Source organism: Aythya ferina (genome assembly GCF_964211825.1).
Source record: "Aythya ferina genome assembly, chromosome: 3".
Classification (NCBI taxonomy): Eukaryota; Metazoa; Chordata; class Aves; order Anseriformes; family Anatidae; genus Aythya; species Aythya ferina.
In genome coordinates this window covers 111,624,878-111,647,821 of record NC_140298.1, presented here as the reverse complement: position 1 = coordinate 111,647,821, position 22,944 = coordinate 111,624,878, and the positions used below count along the sequence as shown (strand labels likewise).

The 22,944-nt window shown below is 37.1% G+C and overlaps 1 long non-coding RNA gene across 1 annotated transcript in view; it reads right to left on the bottom strand.

Moving 5' to 3' along the window:
* Positions 1 to 22,606: 22,606 nt before the first annotated feature.
* Positions 22,607 to 22,944, bottom strand: part of LOC311435080 — a 49,149-nt gene continuing 48,811 nt past the window's right edge. Inside the window, exon 3 of the long non-coding RNA XR_014691916.1 lies at positions 22,607 to 22,695. This is a non-coding gene — a long non-coding RNA (uncharacterized lncRNA). The remainder of the gene's footprint in view (positions 22,696 to 22,944) is intronic.

The following is a 22,944-nucleotide window of genomic DNA, read 5'->3' as shown; positions in this document are numbered from 1 at the left end:
TAGCAAAATCCTTACATTTTATATATTTAGATCAACAACATATAGACACTTTTCACACAAGCAATTTAAAATCTTCATATAGTGTTTTGGAGGTATTTATGTGCCTCTTCTGCTGGCACATAGGAGTCCAGTATCATTTGATGTGTTGTGGACTATGTTAGACATTAACACAGGGCCAGCAGATATCACACAGGACTTATAGGAAACCTTATGACCTCTTGGTGTGGCAAATGGAAGCAGTGTGTAGCACTACAGCATCTCACATGATGCTGGACACCCATCTGTGAGCAACTGAATTGACCTCTTTGTAACTAAATAGATCTCTAACGTTCTGCAGCTAATTCAATGGCTATTATTCCCAGTCAAGAACAACATCTGTGAGCAATTGAGACTCTTATTGTTGTAGAAGGCTTATAAACTGATGTGACCTCTTTGTACAAGTAGAAATACTGTTCTGTTGAAGGGTGCTAATAGCTTCCTGCTAGTGGGTCTCAGATCCATGGACAATTGCAGACATCGTTAAAGGCTGTTGGTGTGCCAAGCATTCAGTTTCAGACACAACCCAAGTGCTATTCAGCCCCCTTGCACAGTAAAACCCAGCTGCAGGAAGCAGGAATAACCACACGCTGCAATAAACTCTGTCAGACAGCATGACAGCTAAAGCTAACTTGGGCTGATAATGTGCAGGCTTTCCTTGGTTGTAAGTGCATAGGCTGAGATAATGGATCCATACGCATTTTAGAGGCGAAAACTAGAAGAAGGAAGTGAAAGCTGCACTATGTGCCTATGTCTCCACGGTCTATGACTATAACCGACGTGACCACACTTTTTTGTCCTTTGGGCTTTCTATACAAACATTGAGCCACCCTCACATAGTGCTGTACCTGAGCTGGCAATCCTGCTTGGTCACAGGGCTCAGTTCAAGTAGAGGTCTATCATAAGTGCTCAGTTCACTGCTTCTGAGTTGGAAAAACAGTGTTGCTTTGCATCCATTGGCATTCCTGTGAAAAGGAAAGTTTAGCTATTGCTTGACTCAACTGTATTCTATAAATTAGGATTTCTTCCAGGTCCATATAGGCAAACAAGACAATGCGCTGTCATATCTAGGGTTCTTCATCGTCTTAATCTTATTGGAACAACTTTGAAATTCAGAGATTGAGGTGCAAAAGAGAGCAGTGTAAATTGGAGTATTTGTGGAATCCTCATCCTGAAAAATGTGACTACAAAATGATTTGACAATCAATTCCTCAATCAAAGGCTGCCAAATTTTTGCATTGGATTTACCAGGCAGAAATATGTGCACATTTGGAATAAGCAGAATGCTTCTAGTATTCATTGAGCCAACTACACATTCACTGCATTGATGATCTTGCAGGCATTATAAATCTGACATGTTCTAAAGACATCAGATTTGCTGAATATTAGGAGCAGAATACCTTGTATCAGAGGCCAAAGGCTTTCTATCTGCATATGTTCTCTAAATTTGCAGTGTGCATGCACAAGACAGGCCATGAATTCCTCATATTCCTGGAGCTGGTGCTCCAACCAAGCTGCCAGATGTCAGGATATCCTGGAGGAAATTTAGTCTAATATCCTCAAATTCCAGCTGTAGAAAGTTTAGGGGGGAGTGAATTTAGGGAGGGTTGGGGGGGGGGGGGTGGGAAGGGGGTGGAAACGGAGTAAGACCAGAGGTCCGCAAATATTATGTTGTCTCCAAATAATAATCTGTTCATTTGCATGTGGCTATACCTTGTTCTTCTTCAGCTTTCTTGACAGAAAAATTTAGATACCACTTATGTGACCACATAGGTTTGATTAAAATAATTGAGAGCTAGGATCCTTGCCCTGCATAAACATATTTTTATTTTCATATCATATCTGGCTAGGTACTATATTAATCTGATTATAAACTGTTGGATATTTTGAAATAGTAGCAGGAAATGTAACTCTCAGAAATCAGAAAATAGTTGTTAGAATATACTAATAAAAAGATACCTGTTGAAGTGCTTGAATTTTAAACTCCTCTTTTCCACCCTCCAAAAAATACAGGACAAGTCTCACTCTTTTCATGCACCGGACTAACTCACAGCAGCTCTTTATAATCAGATTTTTACTTCATCACCCAGAATGTCAGATGTACCCATAGGATTTGCTCTCCCCTCCTGATGGGAACTGCATGTTCCTGCCTCCTCCACTGTCACAGTTCCTTCTGATGCTCTTTCTGTGGCTGCTATCATCACACTGCCACATCTTTCACTGTTGGGAGCACTGCACTGAGGCAGCAACACGGGGCATAGTCAAAGCAGTAACAGCAGAAGCAGAAATAGTGATGGCAGCAGCTGCTGTGGTGGCAGCGGGAACAGCCTCACTGACAGCAGCAGAGAAAGGAAGCTGTCTTCTGAACCTACAAGTGTGAGATTAAATGTTTGCCTGCTTGATTTATAACTGGCCCAATCTATAGATGCCAGAGCATTTATACTTTGGAATGTGCTGAAGATGTTAAGGGGCAAAACTCCAGTGAGCATAACATGATTAAAAGCTCAGTTTTCCTTGAACACTTTCTAACCTTGTTTTTATGAATGTTATGTGTCTGTTTGCATGTTGACAATAATATCTGCCAGGTTTAGACAGCAAGTTAGTCTCAGCAGGTAAGAAAAATACTTTAAATTTTATTTTATTTTTTCCACACGTGGTTTCTAAAAAACAAACAAGATCATGGTTTCAGAAATATATTTTGTAGCAGACACACACTCAGAAAACACAAATGGTTCAATTCTGCAAGCTGCTGTGTGCTCTCAGTTGTATTTGGTATCAAATCAGCTTGGCATTTTACAGGCTTATAAACAGATCAACATGCAAATAGGCATATAATGGGTAACAAATATTCATCTCCAAAAATTCCTCTTGCTCGTGTGAGTGAATCTTGCCTTCTTGTACCTCCTCTTTTTGAAAGTTGGCCCCAGTAGTCCTTTCTGATGTGTCCAGTTTTACATCCTTACCCTTCCACTGACATTAATAAGGGTTACAGATGTACAGTGAAGGGAGAACAGCCTTCCAAATGTCAGAGAGCATGCTGCTGTTCAACACTGCCCTTTAACCTAAGAAGTATACAGCAAAGTGCTGTCAAGTAAAGGGATAATTCCAGGTGATTCCAGTGCTAGAAACCCTTCGGGCTTTTGCAGGGACTGCAAATGTGATTGCCAGACTTAGGAGCATTCATTCTTCAAGGTCAGCTGCATATGTTCACACCACAGAGGAGAAAGTTTCTTTCTGATGGTAAAAGCAAATTTTTCTTTCTTCCTTTCTGTTCCTCTGGGAGAATTGGCAAAGCGATTTCCTCTCCAACATAGCATTTGGGCAAATTTCACCCAATACTTTGTTCACTGTTAAATAGTGATGCAGTGCTGAAAGAAATTAAAGAGCCTCAGCAATTAAAGTTGTAGAGAAAGTATAACATTGCCTTACACAACATTTTTGACCAGAAGTGTGTTTACTTCTCTAAGGCAAAGCCATATCTTAGACAGAAAAGTCACATTAAACTCATAAAATTTTAGATCTCTAAACATTAGATACTTACATATAGGATAATCATATGGTTTCTCTTTTGTGTTGCTGTGAAGAAACACTTTGGTGTGATTTGTCTCATCTCAAGGTAGATCTCTAAAACAGCCAGATGCATCATGCTATGGAAATGGTATTTTCTCTCCAGTGACTATAAAAGGAACCTGGCCCCTCTGTGAGTTGAAGTCATTTCCAACCATTCCCTGAAAGGGATTTTGGACTACAGGGGACATGTGTTTTATCTCAGTGGAGTACTGTGGCGAAAAGAGTGCCAGTAATTTCTGGAGCACAAGTAGGAGCAGTTTAAGGAGGGATGTGTTCAGAGACTTATGTAGCACAGATGTAACGAGGACTGGATTATAGGTGTGTTTATAGGATTATAGGTGTGTTTTCATACTCAGAAGGAAAGACCTCAATCTGTTGATGAAAAATATCTCCCTAGAGCTACTTGAGATGTCTTAGGGTATCCATGACTTTCACACACAGCTGATACAGGATTATGTAGCCTAATGCCTGCCTGGTATAGCAGCTAGACACCCCATGAAGTTACCTAAGTGGCCATAAATTACTGTGTGAGCTAGTGACAGAAATGTGTGTGTGAGCTAGGCATTTGAAACCTTATTCTACACAGTCAATAATCTGAGTGGTTTATCTCACTGACTATATTGACCAGATTTTTGTTGATTGTAAAGTAAGTTTAGACATGACACATAAAATGTTTAAAATACACCTGAATTAAGGTGACTAAATCTGGAGTTTATGGTTTGATTCATTTGCCTAAACATTAGTGACTATTGTCATCTGGGATGTTCTACTATATCCTAACTGGTCTTTAATTTCCTGTCAAAAGTGTTGTGGGTCTTTTGTAAGCCCTCTGCCAGCAGTGTGTCATGTCTCAGATGCCTGTGGATATCACAGTTCTAGATGTTAAAAAATGTGAGTCAAGCTAAAGGTATTTTAAGCTGGAACAGAATCCTGTCCTAGGTGTTTTCTTGTTTAAAAGGGATGTTGAAAATGGCAGAGGTTTCAGAAAGAACTATTTATTTTTGAGTTGGAAGAAATACAAAAGAAAATCTTTTTTCAATCTATTTAGTTTATCAGAATGATGACCAAAAAGAGTGTGACAAGAAACATTTTATAGAAATATTTTCAATAGATGGAAAATACCAAATACTTTAAAATAAATAAAAAGCAGTAGAAGTGGAAGCAAATATTTGATAATTTCAGCTTTGGCATTAGGTAAGCCTCTCTTAAGTAGTGGTAAAAATTACCAAGGGAGTTGGTGAAGTCTGTGTCTCTTCAAGTCTTCATATTAGGATGACACTTTTAAATATCATAAAAAAGCTGTCCTTTTACTGAGAGAACATTGCTGAGCTCAGTACAAGGGAACGTAGGTAAAGTCTGATGGTAAATGGTAGGCTGGAGAATGGACTATATAATATATGGCTTGTTGACCTCCTCTGGCACTAGACACTATAATGAGAAGAGTGTGAGATGAATTAAACTGTGATCGATTTAATTTTTATTTTTTTTTACCTCCAGAAAATGGCAAATAGGAATGATATGGACAATCTCTGTATCACTTCCCTCCTCCCTTTTTACACTAATTATCTATGAGGAAATTGCAAAATTCCCAAAGGTATTTGTTGTTTGCAGTTATTTGTATATTACACATTCACATCTGTATTTGTTGTTAACTTTCTTCAAACCCTTCTTGTTGCCTTCTGTACCTTTTTCTTTGTTGATTCACCTGTTGCATATTACCCAGATCCCAAAATTCAGACTCTGTGGATAGATGTCATTGTTTAATGTAACATCAAAGTTAATTTTCTTCACAGAGGCTTATATGATGCTGCATTTGGCATACTTGATGAAAATAATGGTGATAACACAACAAAATTTTAGTTACTGCAGAGCAGTGCTTACTCATAGCCAGGGACTTTTCAGCTTCTTGTGCTGCCCTGCTGGTGGGGAGGCTAGGGATGTGCCAGGAGCTGGGGGAGGACACAGCCAGGACAGCTGGCCTAGACTTTCCCAGGAAAACATTATATATGATAAGCCCTGCTTTCCTGGAAGTGGCTAACATCTGCCTGCTGATTGGAAGTAATGAATGAATTCCTTGTTTTGATTTGCTTACATGGCTTTTGCTTTACTTAATAACAGTCTTTATCTCAGCCTATCAGTTCTCACTTTTACCTTTCCAGTTCTCTCCCCCGCCACATCTTGGGAGAGTGAGTGAGTAGCTGTGTGGGGTTCAGCTACCTGCTGAGGTTAAACCATAACAGTAGGTATGCTAGTACTTCATGTTTAATACAGCGGGAATTGCTTTTATTTATTTATTTATTTTTGTAATTGAACTTTATTTCATTAGTAATAATAATTCAATTATTTTCTTTCAAACAAAGTAATTCTTCAGCAAATTGGGGAGTGAGGATGAAGATTATTCACAAAGTTGATTGATAATGAAATCCTCTCTGTGTCAGTCAGCTGTGGTAATGAGTGTAGAATAAGAACCTCCATTAGCAGATGAAATATGTGGGTTTGTCTCTGTTCTCAGACTGTTAATTTCTTATTCAGTGATGCTAGTATCAAATTATGTTACATCTCCCTACAATATTTATCTTGCTCCCAGGACGTTAGGTGCCTCAGAGGATACTTATCATCACAGCAGATAAAAAGCTGCAATGTCCTACTTATCTGAGGCACTGAGGATGAGTTTGTATTGTCATGTTGGTACCTTTGTGTATGTTTTTATGAGTCTTAGCTCCCACTGCCTGCTTTGCTATGTTCACTGATGTATAGCAAGTAGTTTCCTTGGAAAGTGAACTCAAATGTGAGTTTATAAGGTAAAATACCTAGATTTGTACTGTAAAAAGTACAAATCTAGCCAGATAATTCCATGGCATTTAGATTCCTAAAGATACCATCAAGTTCTGAGCAAGGTTTTCAGAAGCCTACATGTTCTGGATCCAATTAAATCAATTTTGTATGTCAAATCTGCTCTTTAGAAACAGAATGATCAATTTCCTTGTTTATCTTTCACACATGTCTCTATAGTATCTGATCAATCTGAAAATGTTAACTATTGTGTTTGATATTCATATGGTAGAAGAGGTGGTACAATTCTAATTCTACTGACAGCAAGACGCAGTATCGAATAACTTTTTGAAAATCATTATTTTGGTTCTCTCTATGATACATAAAAGCCCTGATTATTATTTTTTAAATAAAATGAAATATAAAATAAAATATGCTCTTAACAGCCTCTTTTTATGTCAACTAAGTAACCTGAATTCTGGCATTTCTAAATTTAGAGTGATTGATTCTGCAACGATACCTTGTCACCTTCTTGGGGGATGACATTTACTTTAAAACTCCATCCCAGCAATTTCCAGTCCTGCCTCCCCCACACCTATCCCATTTTCTTAGTTGTACTGTCTGGCCAGTTTTACTTTCCCTCTCTCAGATACTCTTTCAGTCTCTCTTTCTCCTCTCTTTTACTTTTATATCACATTTTCCACTCGTGTATGTTATCTCCACTGTTTCTATATCTGTCTCCCTCTTTCCAATTCTGAATCCTCAAATTATAGTGTCCTCAGACTGATTCTTTGTCTCACTCTACACTCTCTGCCTTATTCCACTTTTACTGTGGTCCAGTTGCCATCCTTTGTGTTTTCTAGTTTGTGCAGCTGAAGAATCATTGAAGACTCATAAGAGACAATAACCCTGCAGCCATTTCATTTCCTCTGGCTGACTTTAGAGGGAAAATTGCCATAATTTCATTGAATCCCTACCCAGAACATGTTCAGAGCCATCAGAGTTATTTGTGGGGAAGCTTCAGTAAGTCTGAAGTGAACGCACACATTTTGTTCCCCAAGCTGACTGTTGACCTGTGGCTTTCTGTTGTGGTGGTAGAAGATGGAGTTCTGATACCATGGTCACTGCAAAAAGAATAAGTGCTGAATGGAAAACACTAAACTAGTTTAAAAAAAAATGAGAACAAGCATTTTTTTTTTTTTGTACACAAACAATATATCTTGTATCCACTCCTTCTCTTGGCTTAAACATTCCTAGAAGAATTTAAGCCAGAACAGCTAAAATGCATATAAAATTTTATTTACACGTTATATTTTGATAAAATTTTCAGCCACTACAAAAAGGAAGTTTACATGTAAAGTACTGAGAAACCTTAATAATAAGCAGTGTCTCCAGCACTGTCTATAATTTTATGTGTGTAGAGAATCAGTATGATTACAAACTAAATTTATAGGCTCTTTGGGGTGGGCAACCACTGTGTAATAAGAATCATACTGACTGAATTTTTTTCACAGTTCTTTAAAAAATAAATAATAAAAAAACAAACTAGTAAGGATGAATAGTTTGAACTGGAAAATATCTGAAAGAAAAAATAAATAAATAAATAAATAAATAAATAAATAAGAAAACATTGCATCATTGCATGTCCCTTCATACTTTTTATCAGAAGTAGATCAAAATGACTTAGTTAAGGTTCAATTTAGGGAAATGAATAAAATATTTTCTGTCTGCTTCACACTTCCTTGTTAAGTTGTGTTGTGCAGAATTGATTGTTATGAGGATGTTTTCAAATCCTTGGTTGCAATGGATTTTTTTAATGGAAATTGTGACATACCTAGCAGCATTTTTAAGAACTGCTATACTTGGTTTGCTGCAACTTCCACCATTTGCTTTGCATCAGATTTATTAGTTGAATAGGCAGCCCTTCAGATATTGAGAACCTTTTCCTGTGTGTCCATGCAATTATATAATAATGAGATTGTTTCCTTAGATCCAGTGCTAGGCAGTCCTTTATTTTATTCTTGGGGTAAGCTAGAAGTTAGGTCTCCTTCCCTGTGGGTGTGACAAATATGTGCATTCCATCCTACATCCCACAACTACATCCAAATGGAATTAAAGATTTTATATGCAGCTTGTATTACTTTTTTTTTTTTTTTTTTCTTTTTCCACAAAATGACTTTAATCATGAATCTTTCAATCCATGAATACAGAGTGATCATGAACTAATGGCCAACTGACCACCTACTCCCTACTTAATCTCTCATGATGATGGGCCAATGGGCATCATCTCATTCCTTTTACAGGCATATCATCTTTCAAACAGACATCCCCATTTGAAACAAGGTCAATAAAATTGTCTTGAGCATCTAGGGTGAAGTCAGTGTCTGCAGCTCTGTACTTGGCATCACAAAACTCATTCTAAGACTAATGTACCAAAATGCAAATAACTACATAAGGCTTCTAAACGTGTGCTAGGTGTCTAATCTCCCTTTGTAGTCAGTACTTCTGAGTCTTACACATGGAGATGATGGCTACAGCACAGGAGCTGGGGGAGAGCTAAGCCAGTCATAAAGGGAGCTGGGGGTCATGTGAGATAGTCTAGGGCCTCCAAGAAGACAAATGTAATTGAACCAAGCACTTTGTCAATACAGTTAGTAGAGCATAAAAAGTGATTAATTTTGCATTAAATGAGACAAAATGAATTTGATTTATTTGTACACACATGGGTGACTACAACCATTTCCAATATCCTGTGGTGTCTCTAGGTGTCTCCAGGAGGTCACGTGTTTCCTGTAGATTGTGCATGATATCTAATAGCTCCATCTGGACTTTAAGGTATCCAAGGACATCTGAAATGTTGTGAGATGATTCTGACAATTATTTGAGATGGAAATATAACAGAAACAAAGTCCATTCAGTTATGTCTGGACATATTATCCCCGTTTTTCTTCAAGAATTAGTACAATCCTCATCACTGTTTGGTTACCAAAATAAAGTTTTAATTCAAAGAGTGACTTAAAGAATTCTAAATATTCTGACATAATGTTTAGGATGGTCATGGTTATACAAAGAATAACACATAAAGAATTGTGCTGGGTCCTCTACAGTGTTTTCAAAAATAAAGATATTCTCAGGGGAGGGACTTATTTCACCTCCAGCACTTCAGAATGTATCTGAATCGGATAACTTCACCAGTGTTTCTGCACTAGCCACAGTGGGGATGTCTGTAACATTTTAGTCTTCAGCTCCCAGACTGAGAATGCTGTCACAACAGAGATGAGTGAAAGAGGCACAGTATCAGACCAGTTGTTCCCAAGAGATATTGTGGAAAGAATAACCAATGGACTTCTCTTCATTCCTTTGCAACCCCTGTATTGCCCTCAGATATGCTGGCAACATGAGCAATACCACTGCAGATTTATTGAGTCTGCACACACTTTATTTGGCTTTTTATCTGTTGTATAAACTGCTTCGTTCTGCTATTCCTCAGCTCTCTTCACCCCTTCTGCCCTCCTTCATTCAGCCTGGTAGCAGCACACACTGGAAACATACAACAAGGAAGAAATATGGACTGCCACACTCATCGTGCCTTTAGAAAGCTTAAGGGATGACATACACTGTTCACATTCACAGTGGTAAGGAAAACAAAACAGGAGGAAAGAGTTTACACTCACTGAGAGCTTTCTGAAATGGTTTTGCCTGTGCTGACAGGGAAGGTGCCACTGTTATCCTCCACGCATTCTTACTAGCCCTCCAGCTGCTGGGGGCGCAGGCATTTGCAAGTTCTCCTCCAGGATGGGCAAGCATATCACACTCTGTGCTCGTTCCTCAAAATGTCCCCAGTGGAGGCCTTGTTCTGCCAAGAAACAGGTTTGTTACATCCTTGCAAGTTAAAGGTTAAAGTGTAATGCAAAAGGAAAAAAAAAAAAAAGAAAAAAAAAAGAAAAAAAAAAAAGAGAAAGAGAAAGAGAGAAAGAGAGAAAGAAAAAAAGGCCAGTTATCTCTTTATATCTTTAGTTCAGCCAGACATTATACTGGAGTCTCTCTTCAGATAAACTATAATTTGTCCTCTCCAAAAAGCTTGATCTTGCAAACTTCCTTTTTACAAAGCCTTTTCCATTATCCCCCTCTCCAACAGCTGGCATCTCATTCTCCTGTTAACAGTCCCAATTAGAGTAATCACTCTAAAACTTTAGTAGAGAAAGACACACTGTAGGGAAGGAAAACAACTGCTTTATCTCCTCTAGTTATTTCTTCTTTTGGGTAAACACTTAAGCTATTTAACCCTGCCTGAGCACTTTCTCAAAGGAAAGTTCAGTTAAGAGAGGACAATCATAAATCAATATAATCCAGTCTTTTGTTAGCCCATTCTTTTTAGTGCTCACAGTAATGAGACACAGCTGAATTATGTTAACAGTGGTTTTTATTATTGTATTTCTAAAGCATCTGTTCACATGGTAGATGGACATCCTACATGCACACCCTATAAAATTAAAAATAAGTAAAATTTATGAACAAGAATTCCGTCTTTCCTTTTCACTTACTTTCTCTAGTTCGTCTTTGTATACTGTTGAGATAAATGTCAGCTGTTGAATGTAGAAAAAGCTATGCCTATTAAATGGCTTAATGCAAAAAAAAAAAAAAAAAAAAATCTAAACATGTATTGTGTTCTGAGAATACAAAACAAGATCTGTAGGCATACGAATGCCATTGTCGTGGCCTTCCCTCAGAGAATATGTGATTCTTGAGTCCTGTGGAAAACTGGACATGAACCTCTTCAGCAGCCACAGCAGGGAGAGCCTGGCCAGCAGCTACAGCATGGAGAGATTCTGATCATAATATTTTTGGGTCTCCCATATCATGAAGATGTTAATATAGAGAGGATCCCATGAGAAGCCCATTTTTGGCTTCTCAGACCAGGCCAGGAACTGGAGAGAGCAGAAATATAGACATTACGAAACATTTAGGATTATTTATTTGATAGGCTAAGACGTTAAAAAGAAGGAAAAGGTTTTATCTAGGTCCAGCAGGCCTAGACTAAATGCTTCAATCCATTAGTAGGGATATTCTTTACCAAGGCTGATTTTACACAATGTAATGGGACCGCAAGACCTGATTTATTCCTTACCCTTTAGCCCAAAGCATCATTACTTTTTGAATCTGTATCAGAACCTTGTGGCTTAGGTCTGCTTACCATCACAAACCTACAAAGCAAATGTGGAAGACATATGAAGACATTACCTATTCCAACCCAGTGCTCAGAAACAAGCTTCCCTATACCTTAACTATTCCTGAAACACTGTTGTGTAATCTGTTCTTGAAAATGTCCACTGATGGAAAAGATTGAAATGAATGTTGAAGCCAAACCCTCCAAGAACTTTGATGGAATTCATTTTCAGACCTGGACACTATTAAACAACCCTTTCTCAGATCCCAGAGCTAAAAAATCTCTTGCTAACAGGTTTGTGGCTTGCCAATCAGTCAGCAGACTGAAATTAGGATCAGAGGAGCAGCAGACAGAAGGAGGTCACACAGCTCTCCTCCCCTGCTCTGCCAGTTATAAGCATTAAAACTTTCCTGTCTGAGAACATTTAACAGGGTTTTAAGACACTGTTGCTGACAGACATAGCTGGTTCTTCACTCTCATTGCATCTGGGAGGGCTGATGTGTCAGAAAAAATGGAACAGTAAAGGGAATTTTGGAGTATTATGAGAAGTCACTGTCCTAATTTATGTCTTATTTTGCCCCTGTGCTCGTGTCAAACCCACTACCTCTGATAAAAACATGCACAAATTAGACATTATAAAGTCAAATGAGTCCTTTAAATGCTGCTTTGTGCCAAATACTCTGAATCATGCCTGTGCAGCCGATAACAAAGGTTTACAGAAAAAGTTCTCTAGGGATGAACAAGCATCATGGTAGCTAACCATGTGCTGTGTAAACTTTTCAGATCCCACAGAGCACTGGAGATCCAAGAGTAGCCATCAGCTATCAGTCAATAGGCAGAGAAACAGCTATCAGTAGAAACCCAATTATCTCTCTTTGTTTCATTTGCAGTTTTGGGAAAAAAAATCAGTATTAGATGGGCCTTAAAAAGAGCAAAGATTAAAGTCTCTATGGTTCTGACATTTGAGATTAACAAAAGAAAACCATTTTTATTCTTTTGAGTTAGACTCCCCTGACCCTCATCACAGACACAGAAAAACTTCTTTCTGCAGTAGCATACAGTGGCACAGGCAGTACTAAGTCAATCACAGGTTCTTCAATTACTAGAACCTGTCAAGTCTAGCAAACATCAGTTGATGCTTGAAGACATCAGTGCTGTTATTTATATCACTGCTCACTAGACTTGTATAATTTAGTTATGCTAAAGACTAGAATCTATTGTGTTCTTTTTTTTTTTTTTTTTTTTTTTTTTCTGAATGCAGGGAGCAACAGTACTAACGGTATTCTTCAACAAGCTCCTCGTTTTATGAATATTAAATATATATATATATATGTGCCTCTCAGGTCTAACAGAGAGGATATAATTAAAAAGAGTAATTTTTACCTAAAATATTTAGTTTATCTGAGCATTCTTTTTCACAGAACAGTCTTTTGAATAAATGTATCTTGCTGGCTCAATTTAAATGTTAGAGCGGAACTCTATAAAACCATACAAGTAAACAAATACAACTAGCCTAGAAAATACACTAGAGAAACAAGAGAGTACCAGCAGAAGAGAATATGTAATCCAACATATCTGGACTGTTTTGGTTTTATGCCTTGATACATTGAAATAATCATGGAGGAAAACAAAAAAATAAATAAAATAAAACCTGTTGAGCTAGCTAGCCTGTAAACTAATCCCTACAAATGTGCAGTGCTCAGAAAGTCACCTGGGAACAGCCACACACAGGCTGCTTTGTTCTTAATAAATCTGCACCTAGTCTAGCTCCCAGTGGAAGAGTCCTACTGAGATCAAAGATCTATTGATCAGGCATCTTGGTGATAAATCTAAATTTCAGAAGTTGGGTTCTTGCCTACCCTGTGGAGTCTTTGAGAAATGAGACAGAAAGGGGCATGCAGAAGCACTGGTTATGCTCTCCATGAATTGTGTGAAAGTGTTTATTTCCACAAGTTTTCAAAATAATAAATGGCAACAGTCTGAAAACTCAAAAAGGCAAAACACAGATAAAACAAATAAAGTATCCAGCCCCCCCGCAAGATAAAAATATCTTGTCACACACAGTACCTGTTACAAATAAATAAATAAATAAATAAGTTACCCACAAGATTTATTTTATTTTATTTTATTTAAGGGAAAAAAAGACAAATATTTCCTTTGAGCTCTTCTGTCAGAACTTTTTTTTTTTTTTTTTTTTTTTTTTTTTTTTTTTGGCCAGTTTCTACAGTGTGAAACAATATTAAGAAAAAATGTTTATGCATAATAAATACTGTTATATATCCCAAACTGAACTAAAAGGCCATCAGACATCCCATATATACTCAGTTGATCAGTGACTAGCTGTAAGTGCAAAAGTAGTTTTGAACCTTTTCAAATCATTTGACTCTGCCCTAATTAGAAAAGACATATTTTTCACTTCCATCCAAGCAGCTGCTCTCCTGTCTTACAGCTCATGAACATTGTTCTCTTTTCATATGCTGGCTAATCATGCAGGTGTTGACATCGCTATCCTATATTGCCTGAAGATTGTGTTCACCAAGCATCCTCACACTGAGGGGCAACAGCAATGCCCTAGCATAAAAACAACCTCCCTTTCAACACAGTGTGGAGTGAGAAATGGTTATTATGGTTTATGAACATATCAGACTCACTTCTACAGAAACATATTATTGTGTTATATTCTGGTTTTCAGTGATTATTTCTGTTGACATAATTGTTGTTGCTCTTGTACACAAAGGGAAAAAAAATTACTCTGTAATATATACAGTAGAATTTCATGGAATTTCTAAACACTTCCAGCCTTAAAAAAATATATGGTAACATCTACAAATGGAGCTTTACTACCTCACATATGTTGTAAACATGAGGCTTGTGAAGTGATGAGATATTAAACCTGCAGCCCTGTAGTTAAGACAGACAGTACAATAAATACTTTTCTGTATGCCTTCTCTACAGAAGAGAAAATAATAGATACTGTAAATAGTTGAGGTTACTGGGAAAAAAAAAAGAAAAAAAAAAAAGAAGAAAAAAAGCATCTTTTATTCATTTATCTATTTATTTATTTATTTATTTATTTATTTTCTGGTAGCTAAGAAAGGTTATTTTGAAGGAGATTAGCAGTAGTATCATTTCTAAAGCCACACTATTGTTTTTCAGAATTTCCATCTACAGACCATTCCAGACTGGCTGCCAGTGCTCCAGGAACAAATAGAACCAGCACATACATGTACATTTATTAGTGATGTATACTGTACTATGGAAATCCTAAAAGGGTCTTTCCAATTTATGGTAGGATCTTGGACATGTCATACTTCAGCTCCATATGACTTGGTTTAATCACATGAAAAAGAGATGCATCTTTTAAATTCAGAGCATATGTTTTAAAGTGCTTTGGGATTGGTGAGTTTTAATATGGTGTGAAGAATTAAAATACTCTGGAGCAACTGTAATTATTGTATTCATATGGATAAGACTACCACTGCAATCTATTCCCCACCACACTCCCGAATCCTACTCAAAAAATCTTCAAAAAACAGAACACATTTTCATATAAGTTAGAAATATTTGATATTCTTTGAAAAGAAAGACTGGGATTTATTCAGTGTTTCAAAGAATTTGTCTCTACATGTGCTTGTCATATCCCTTCAGAGAACCTATACAAGATATAATGGAAACAGTGTCGAGGGTGATGAAAATGCCAGAGCATCTGTCAGTGGATCACCTTATGACAGCAAGTGATAAGCCTCCTAATGCTGAAGTGATGAATGTGCCCGAATGTGGACGCTATGCTTGTGTGAGACAGCTGAAAAACACAAATATGAACAACTAGACATGAGGACATGCCTCTGGGGAGACCCCACTAGTTTTTGTAGTACTTGACTGATTCTAGAAAGCTGCACATTTTTACCACAGAGAAAGATAAGTGTGCTTATCAATACAACACCATGGCTCAGAAGAGGAGTAGTTGGTAGGCAGGAAAGCATCAATTGTATCTAAGTATCAAATGTGACCTTTTGTACATGTTCTCCTTGCAAATGATCTTTTATTTTATGTACCTTCAAAGTTTTCATAATGCATTTGGAGTGTTTTATAATTGAACAGTAATATAAAAGCAAGTAGCAATAAACTTATTCAAAAGAAATTGTATACATTAAATGCTAGTTAGAAATTATTTTGCTTCAAGAAAGGAAGTATGGGGCTCCTGTTTGTGGTCAGAAACAAAACACAGTATGTAGGTAGGTTATGATTAAAAATGTGTGAAGGTCTAATACAGACAAACATGTTTCCATAAAAAACTAGAAAGTTACAGGGGAGGAAACTCCATTTTTGATATATTGCAGAAGGGTTTGAATATACTGTTGAGAAATATGAATGTGTATTTCCCAAGATGAGTCAAAAACCTATAATATATTTGCTTTCTGAATGTTTTTAAAGCTCTGAATAGGTCTTAAAAATTTATTTTATTAAGCTGTTTTACAGGATACACACATTAAATTATGTATCAAAATTATTTGTCATATTTAATGACAATAAATGTGACAGAGAAAGACCTATAAGATGAATTCCCACAAGAACAGACATTAGTATATTAGAAATGGATATAGAAATCTATATTACAAATGGATATAAATAAATTCATTTGTACTTCTTGGAGCAAGATGTAAAAGAAGGGAGCAATCCATATTATTGACCCAACTTTAATAATTTTTGCTTTAGATTAGCCAAGTAAAACCACAAATCTCAGCAAATGTTCACAATAAGCATTCTAACTTTTGACTAAATATTCTGATTGATAGTGTCTTATACACTAAACAAAACAAAAAACCCACCACCTGCAGTTGTCTGGTCTCAAAAGGTAAACAAGCATTTTCTCAGTTTCTAATAAATGAATAAGGTTATATTGATTGGCGTGTCATTAGTGCGTTTGAATAGAAAAAGCTTAGTCTTTGTTTACTGCTGTATCTTATTCCACACAAAAAGACTACAGCAAGGAGAGGAGGAGGGCCCAGTGGTGCTAGGAGAAATGGCAATGTTGAGGAGGCACCCATGTAGGCTTTTCTCTATCTGCTCAGATGGATGGAACAAAAAATTGGGTAATTCAGGACAAAACTAAGCAGAAAAAGAACAGGGAGGTTTAGCCTGACATATGTGCAGTGGAATGTGAACAGGATGAACTTTATCCATGGTGAAGCCATGAAGGAGGTGTCCAGCTCATTGGCAAAGCCTGTCTTCAGTTCCACTGTGAGCACACAAACCACTCGTGTCTCCAGTCACTGCAAGAATGATGTCAGAAACCAGACGGCAGCCATGGGAACAGGTACAATACTTGTGCCCATCATTAGAGAAGGGGGAAACTGAGGAGGGAAGGAAGATGTTCTCTGTGAAGACGTAGGGCCAGACTGCATCTGAACTCCTTTCTCTATTTGTACTAAATCTAACAGCTGCTGAAAACACATCTCCATCAAGTGAATACATACACTATTGCATAGATACTGATCTTCACATAGGGCTGCCTTGGTTGGTATCCTAAAGACACCCATTCTCATCAGGTTCTTCATGGACCTAGGGGAGAAGGTTATTTTCCCACATTCATCATCTGGCTTTATTCCCCCTGAATGAATGTCTCATGATCTAGCACAAGCTTCTGTGACCCTCACTAGTTATGTGTCTTTTTGCCACTTGCCTTAGAGCTAAGCGTAGAAACACCCACTTTATGGCAAACAGATATCAGGGTAGCTATTAGCTCCTGAATTAGCTCTGTACTCCCAGCTGAGGCTGTTTCCAAATAAAATTGGCATATCAGAGATACAGAACCACCCAACAGGACCAAAACAACCCCTCTGTGTGTGTGGACCTGAGATGTTACTTTGTGTAAGTGTGATCCTGAGAGCAGGCAGAAAGCATAGATGGGCCTTATGCCCCATCCAGCCCAGGCCTACTGTTTCTGTGTGCTCCACACCACATGTTACTGGTCAGAGGTCTCCATGAGTTAAAAGACAAGTGGGACATCAAGTAAACTTTCTGAAAAACAAAAGGAAAACAAAACAAACAAAAAAAAAGGTTCATAAATTTGCCCACCATTCTCCCCTTCTCCAGACCCAATGCCAATCATAATCCATTTGTTGCTTTCCAAGTCACTTCTGCACTGAAGGAAACAAGTTTCTCATCTGCTTGAACCAGATATTTCACCTACATCATACTGTTACACACCAGCTGCCTGGTCTCTGCTCTAGTATGCACTGAAGACGATTAATCAAAAGTGAAAACTTTAAAATCACTGCCCTTTCTTTGCTCATTATTAAGAAAAAGTCTCTGACTGAGACTAACTATGGACAATTTCAGCTTGAAAAGTAACCCTTTCGTAAAGTTATAAGCCAATTCTGAACATGACCTTTCAAATGGAAAGCTATACAACTTTAACCAGGTTTCATGCTGGGTCCCTAGAATATTTCAAAGACATTTCTTTCACTCTAGCCCATTTTCTACCACTCTGTTCTATGGTAAGTTTGGTTTCATATTTCTTTGATCTGTGAGGCAAATACTTTACATAGTTTAAAAATAGATCCATGAAGCCTTAGCTCTACTCTTTAGTGCTGAGAGGAAAGTGAGTTAATAACCAACGTAGCAGTCTAACAGTAGTGTACTCCTTGTGATGTTCTCATTGGAAGAAATTCATTCCTGCTGTAACTCCACTGACATTAACAGAGCTACCAGCTGAGATGAATTTGCCACATTTTTGTAAAGTACTTTAGAATTTGATGTCATAATTCTCAAAAGACACCCCAGGAAAGATCTCTCTTTGGTGGGTGTGCATGCACATAACAGTTTTCCCAGCTTCTTGTGTTCCTTATATTTCTCTTCACACCATCTCCCCACGCTCTTTGAGGCTCTCCTGTTGAGCAGATATGATGTACTGGATACTCTTTGAAAATAACCGTGTAGGGCTAATTATAACTCTATTCTTCTACTTTTTACATGAATGTGAATTTGGCAGCAGAGACTGAAGAATGAAACCTATTTGAGAGAATATCATGAAAAAATTGTCCATTTTCAAAATGGTTGCATGTTCCATTGCTCACAAAAGGTCTTGTGGTACATAATATTTTGAAAAGGACATTGCTTGAACATTGCTGAAACATGAATGATATGAAATGAAATGATGAGTTTAAGGATTAAAATGCATAGCTAACACAGGTTATGAAGTTTTCAGTGACTTGTTTGCTTGAAAAGCCAATTTTCAGAAAAAGCACATTCACAGAAATGGTGTTAGTGTTAATTTATTTCTGTTTATAAATATTTTCTTTATCTCTGCTTTTAATTTGTATTTGGCAATAGAGAAAAATTAAATCTAAAATAATTAAGTATATGCTTCTGAATACTTAAGAATACTGTTTTATTTGTGTTTTTATTTCTATTATTTGCAACCATTGTTGTTTGTTAACTTCGTAACTGTGTCTCCCATCATATGACTATCTGTTGTTGCAACATACAGAATGCCCCCTCAAGCATCTGTAAAGGTCAGTAGTAGAGTTTGAAATGCCACTTAGTGCATGGCTGTTTGTTTGATATATTTTTTATTAATTAGAGCATTTGATGTGTAGCTGTAAAATCTATTTTGAAGACATAGTGTTCCTGCCGAATCACTAAATAATGCTTTAGACTAGTGGAAAGATCTCATTTTAGCCTCAGAGAATTGTACAGTAGTTCCCTTAAGCATCATGGCTGAATACAGGCTATATATTTCATATACTGCAGGCCTGAAGCAAATATTTTCTGACACTATCCAATAAATCATGTTTTCCTCCACAGCAAATAATAGAACTGTACAGTACATTATATCTGCAGCAGCAACAAACAATTCATCATCTCTGACCTTTCCATAATGACAACAATCTGAAGAATAGAGACTAATTTAAATTTTTATATAATGTTTAAAATTTAAGGACTAAGTCTCCTTTATACTCCTTTCACACTGCTCTGGTAATAAAAAACTCTTTAACATGAGCACAAATACATTTTTTTTATTATTAATAATAATGTATTTTTATTTTTCAAGCTCACACAAATTAACAGAGCACAGGTTTCTCAGAGGACTTGGACCTTGCTGCAGATCAGGTGGACATACCCAAAATAATTTTCAAATGATCACATGCAAGCCACTGAAGTTCAGCCTGTGGAGCCTGAGGACCTTGGATGTGTACTCTTCAGTTGTCTGCGCTGTTTCAGTCACACATCTGCAATATAAAAAAAAATCCTCACATTCATAGCTGACTCTTTTCATCTGCTCACATGTGATCTATATGTTGCTGTCTTTATTCCTGGGAAGAGAGATTGTCTTCCAGCTGGCAGTTTAACCAGTGAAGTATAGTAAAATGTTACATATCTAAAAAATTCTTGCAGTGTAAAAATCCATTTCCCACTCTTATTAAGTTACACAGCCACGGGACTAGTTACTATTTGCATAGAAATCTAATAAAAAAGGAACTAAACTTTCAAATGTGAGCTTGAGAAACAACTGAAGCACATAAACATGACAAACTTCTTCATTCTTCTCCTACCTTTACCCTGCTGACACTAAACCCAAACAACCAAATGTGGTTACCAACTCCAAGTATTTTCAGTGCCAAACCTTCCTGATGCACATCACCTCTGGCCATTCTGAAACCTTGGGTCTGAAATGCACTTTGAAGCTGGTTGTCAGAAGCTATCCAGATTTTCAGATTTTGGCTATTTCATGTCTAAAGGTCTAGCTGCTTCCAAAGAAATCTCACCACAATCCCACAAGTCCTTTGCCATCAACTGCAACTGCATTCATGTGTTTTTTTTTTTTTAATTTATTATTATTTTTTTTTATTTTATTTTTTAACAGGTTTCACCCTAATGGCTGAAATGCCTTATACTCCATGCAGAAATCATGCAGAAGTGCCCATACATATCATAAGAGAGATTCACCATTGACTAAATATTGTCTAGTTATTGGTAAAAATATATTATCAGAATATTTTGCAGTTTTCTGGTTTAATACATGTTTGTACTCCTAACTGAGCTGGGAAAGATGATTCAGAATATCCTAGGACCTCCAGAACTAAACAAAGCTTCCAGTTTTGCCACTGCAGGATATTAAAGTTGTGATGAAAGGGTGATGACTGCTCTGTCCCTCACTGTAACAGCAACCAATGTAGCTGTATCTCACCTTGCACCTTGTTTCCTAAGGAGCCAGAACTGATCAATGATCAAATGATCTCTCCTATTTAGAGAAGATTTGAAACTATTTGATGCTTTATAATGGATTAAGGTCAAATGAGATGATCCCTACCCTTAAAACACAGAAAGCAATACTTCCAAAAACCTGAATAAATTAATAGTTTTCATACATCTTTTTAAGTTATCACCTCAGGATATTTTATGGATGCTCTCTACAGATGGTGATGCACATGGCACTATCTCAATTAGCTCAAACTCTTTCAAATAGTCCACACAAATAATACCCCAAATGCATCAGATGCCTGCATTCGTTTCTCTAATGAAAGCTCTACTGCCCCTACCCCTCATTATTTTATGTGTCCTTGTGCAAAAGTGAGCTTCTTTGCCTGCTATAGCAATAACTTGACATACTGAAGCCAAATATTTAATTGTCTTTATTGCTGAAAGAAAGAGAAGATCAAACCCACAGTTATTCAGAGAGTTTCTTTGCTGCACAGAACATCTAAATAAAAGAGAAGAAAAAAAATCATCCTTGATTATTGTATCTGTAAAATTATTTGGAATGTATACTGTATAATTAAGACTGATTATCAGCTTAAATTTCTTGGCTTTGCTTTTTGAGAATACTGTCTTCTGTGGACATGAGGTTACTGAAACTGTACACTAGTGAGGGAACAAAACAAAACAGATGGTGCATTAATAATGGAAGTATTAGAAAAAGGGTACTCTTCCAGATTTCAATGTATTCATTAATACATTTTAGACAATTTAATTGCTTCCTGAAACACTAATTGAAAGAGTTTCATTTGCAAAAACCTAGTCTTGGTAATATAAACTAGGCACAGTGCCACAAAGAGCTTGAATGCTGTAATAAGGAAATGAATAGACAGCTTTTTTTTTTTTCTTTCCTTTTTTTTTGTCTTTTTTTTTTTTTTTTAAGTATGTTTATTTCTTTTAATGAAATCTTTACAAAGGCGTACAAAGCATCAGGAAAAGAAAGATTTACAAAGGGAAGCCACGTTTAAGAACTGGATGTTTAGAAAATGTGCAGAATATTTCTGGTTTTTGAAATGTCAGGCCATGTCAAGGAAGTGTGAGTTGAATTTAAGAGCCCAGGAATATAATGCAGTATAATTTTATCAACATTACGCAGTCTTATACTTGGCATATCTATCAGTCTAATTAATGGATACTTTTAAAACATTTCCTTCTGAAGGTGTCTGCTTCAACTACTTCAGTGTCTCTTCTAAATATGGATGAGCAGGCAAGTTTTTGTGATTTTGAACCCTCTCACCTGTTGCACATTTGAGTCAAGCTTTACTGTGATCAGGAGAGTGGGGATGAAGAACAGACAGGAAGGTGAAAGAAAGCTAAATAAATGCACTGGAAAAACAGCTGCAGTCTGTCAAAGAGAATAAAGAAAAAGACCAACAAACATGCAGAGAAACCAGAAAAAGATCAATAATGAAGAGAAAAAAATACTGAACGGAAGAACACTCAGTTTCTAGAGCAGCTTCTCATCAAAGCCTTGCAGTGATAGGCAAAGTCCAAAATAATGAAGAAGTTGCTATAAAGTTGTTGTGGTTTAACCTCGCAGCTCCACACAGCTACTCAGTCACTCTCCCCATGTGGGATGAGGGAGAGAATTGGAAAGGTAGAAGTGCAAGAACTCCTGGGTTGAGACAAAGACAGTTTATTATGTAAAACAAAAGCCACACATGCAAGCAAAACAAAACAAGGGTTCATTTGCTACTTCCCATTGTCAGGCAGGTGTTCAGACACTTCCAGGAAAGCAGGGCTCACCATGCATAATGGTTTCTTGGGAAGACAAAAGCCATCACTCTGAATGTCCCCCTCTTCTGCCTTCTTTCCCCAGCTTTTATGGCTGAGCATGATGCCATATGGTGTGGGACATCCCTTTGGCCAGCCTTCAAAACCTGGAAAACCTTGGGAAAAGTAGATGTTTATGGAATATTTTAACAGTTGTCCATAAGAGGTGCAATTCTTACACGTACCCAAGATTTCATGCTTGGGTGCTGTTTTAATTCCCAGTTATTCCAGAGTTACTGGGATCTCACCTGTTTAGTTTGAAGGAAGCTGAATAATTCTTAAAAATTTTCACCTAAGTCAGTAGCTGAAGAACAAACACACACTCAGGCCACAGTCAGACATGCTGCAGGAGTCTCATCTGAGCT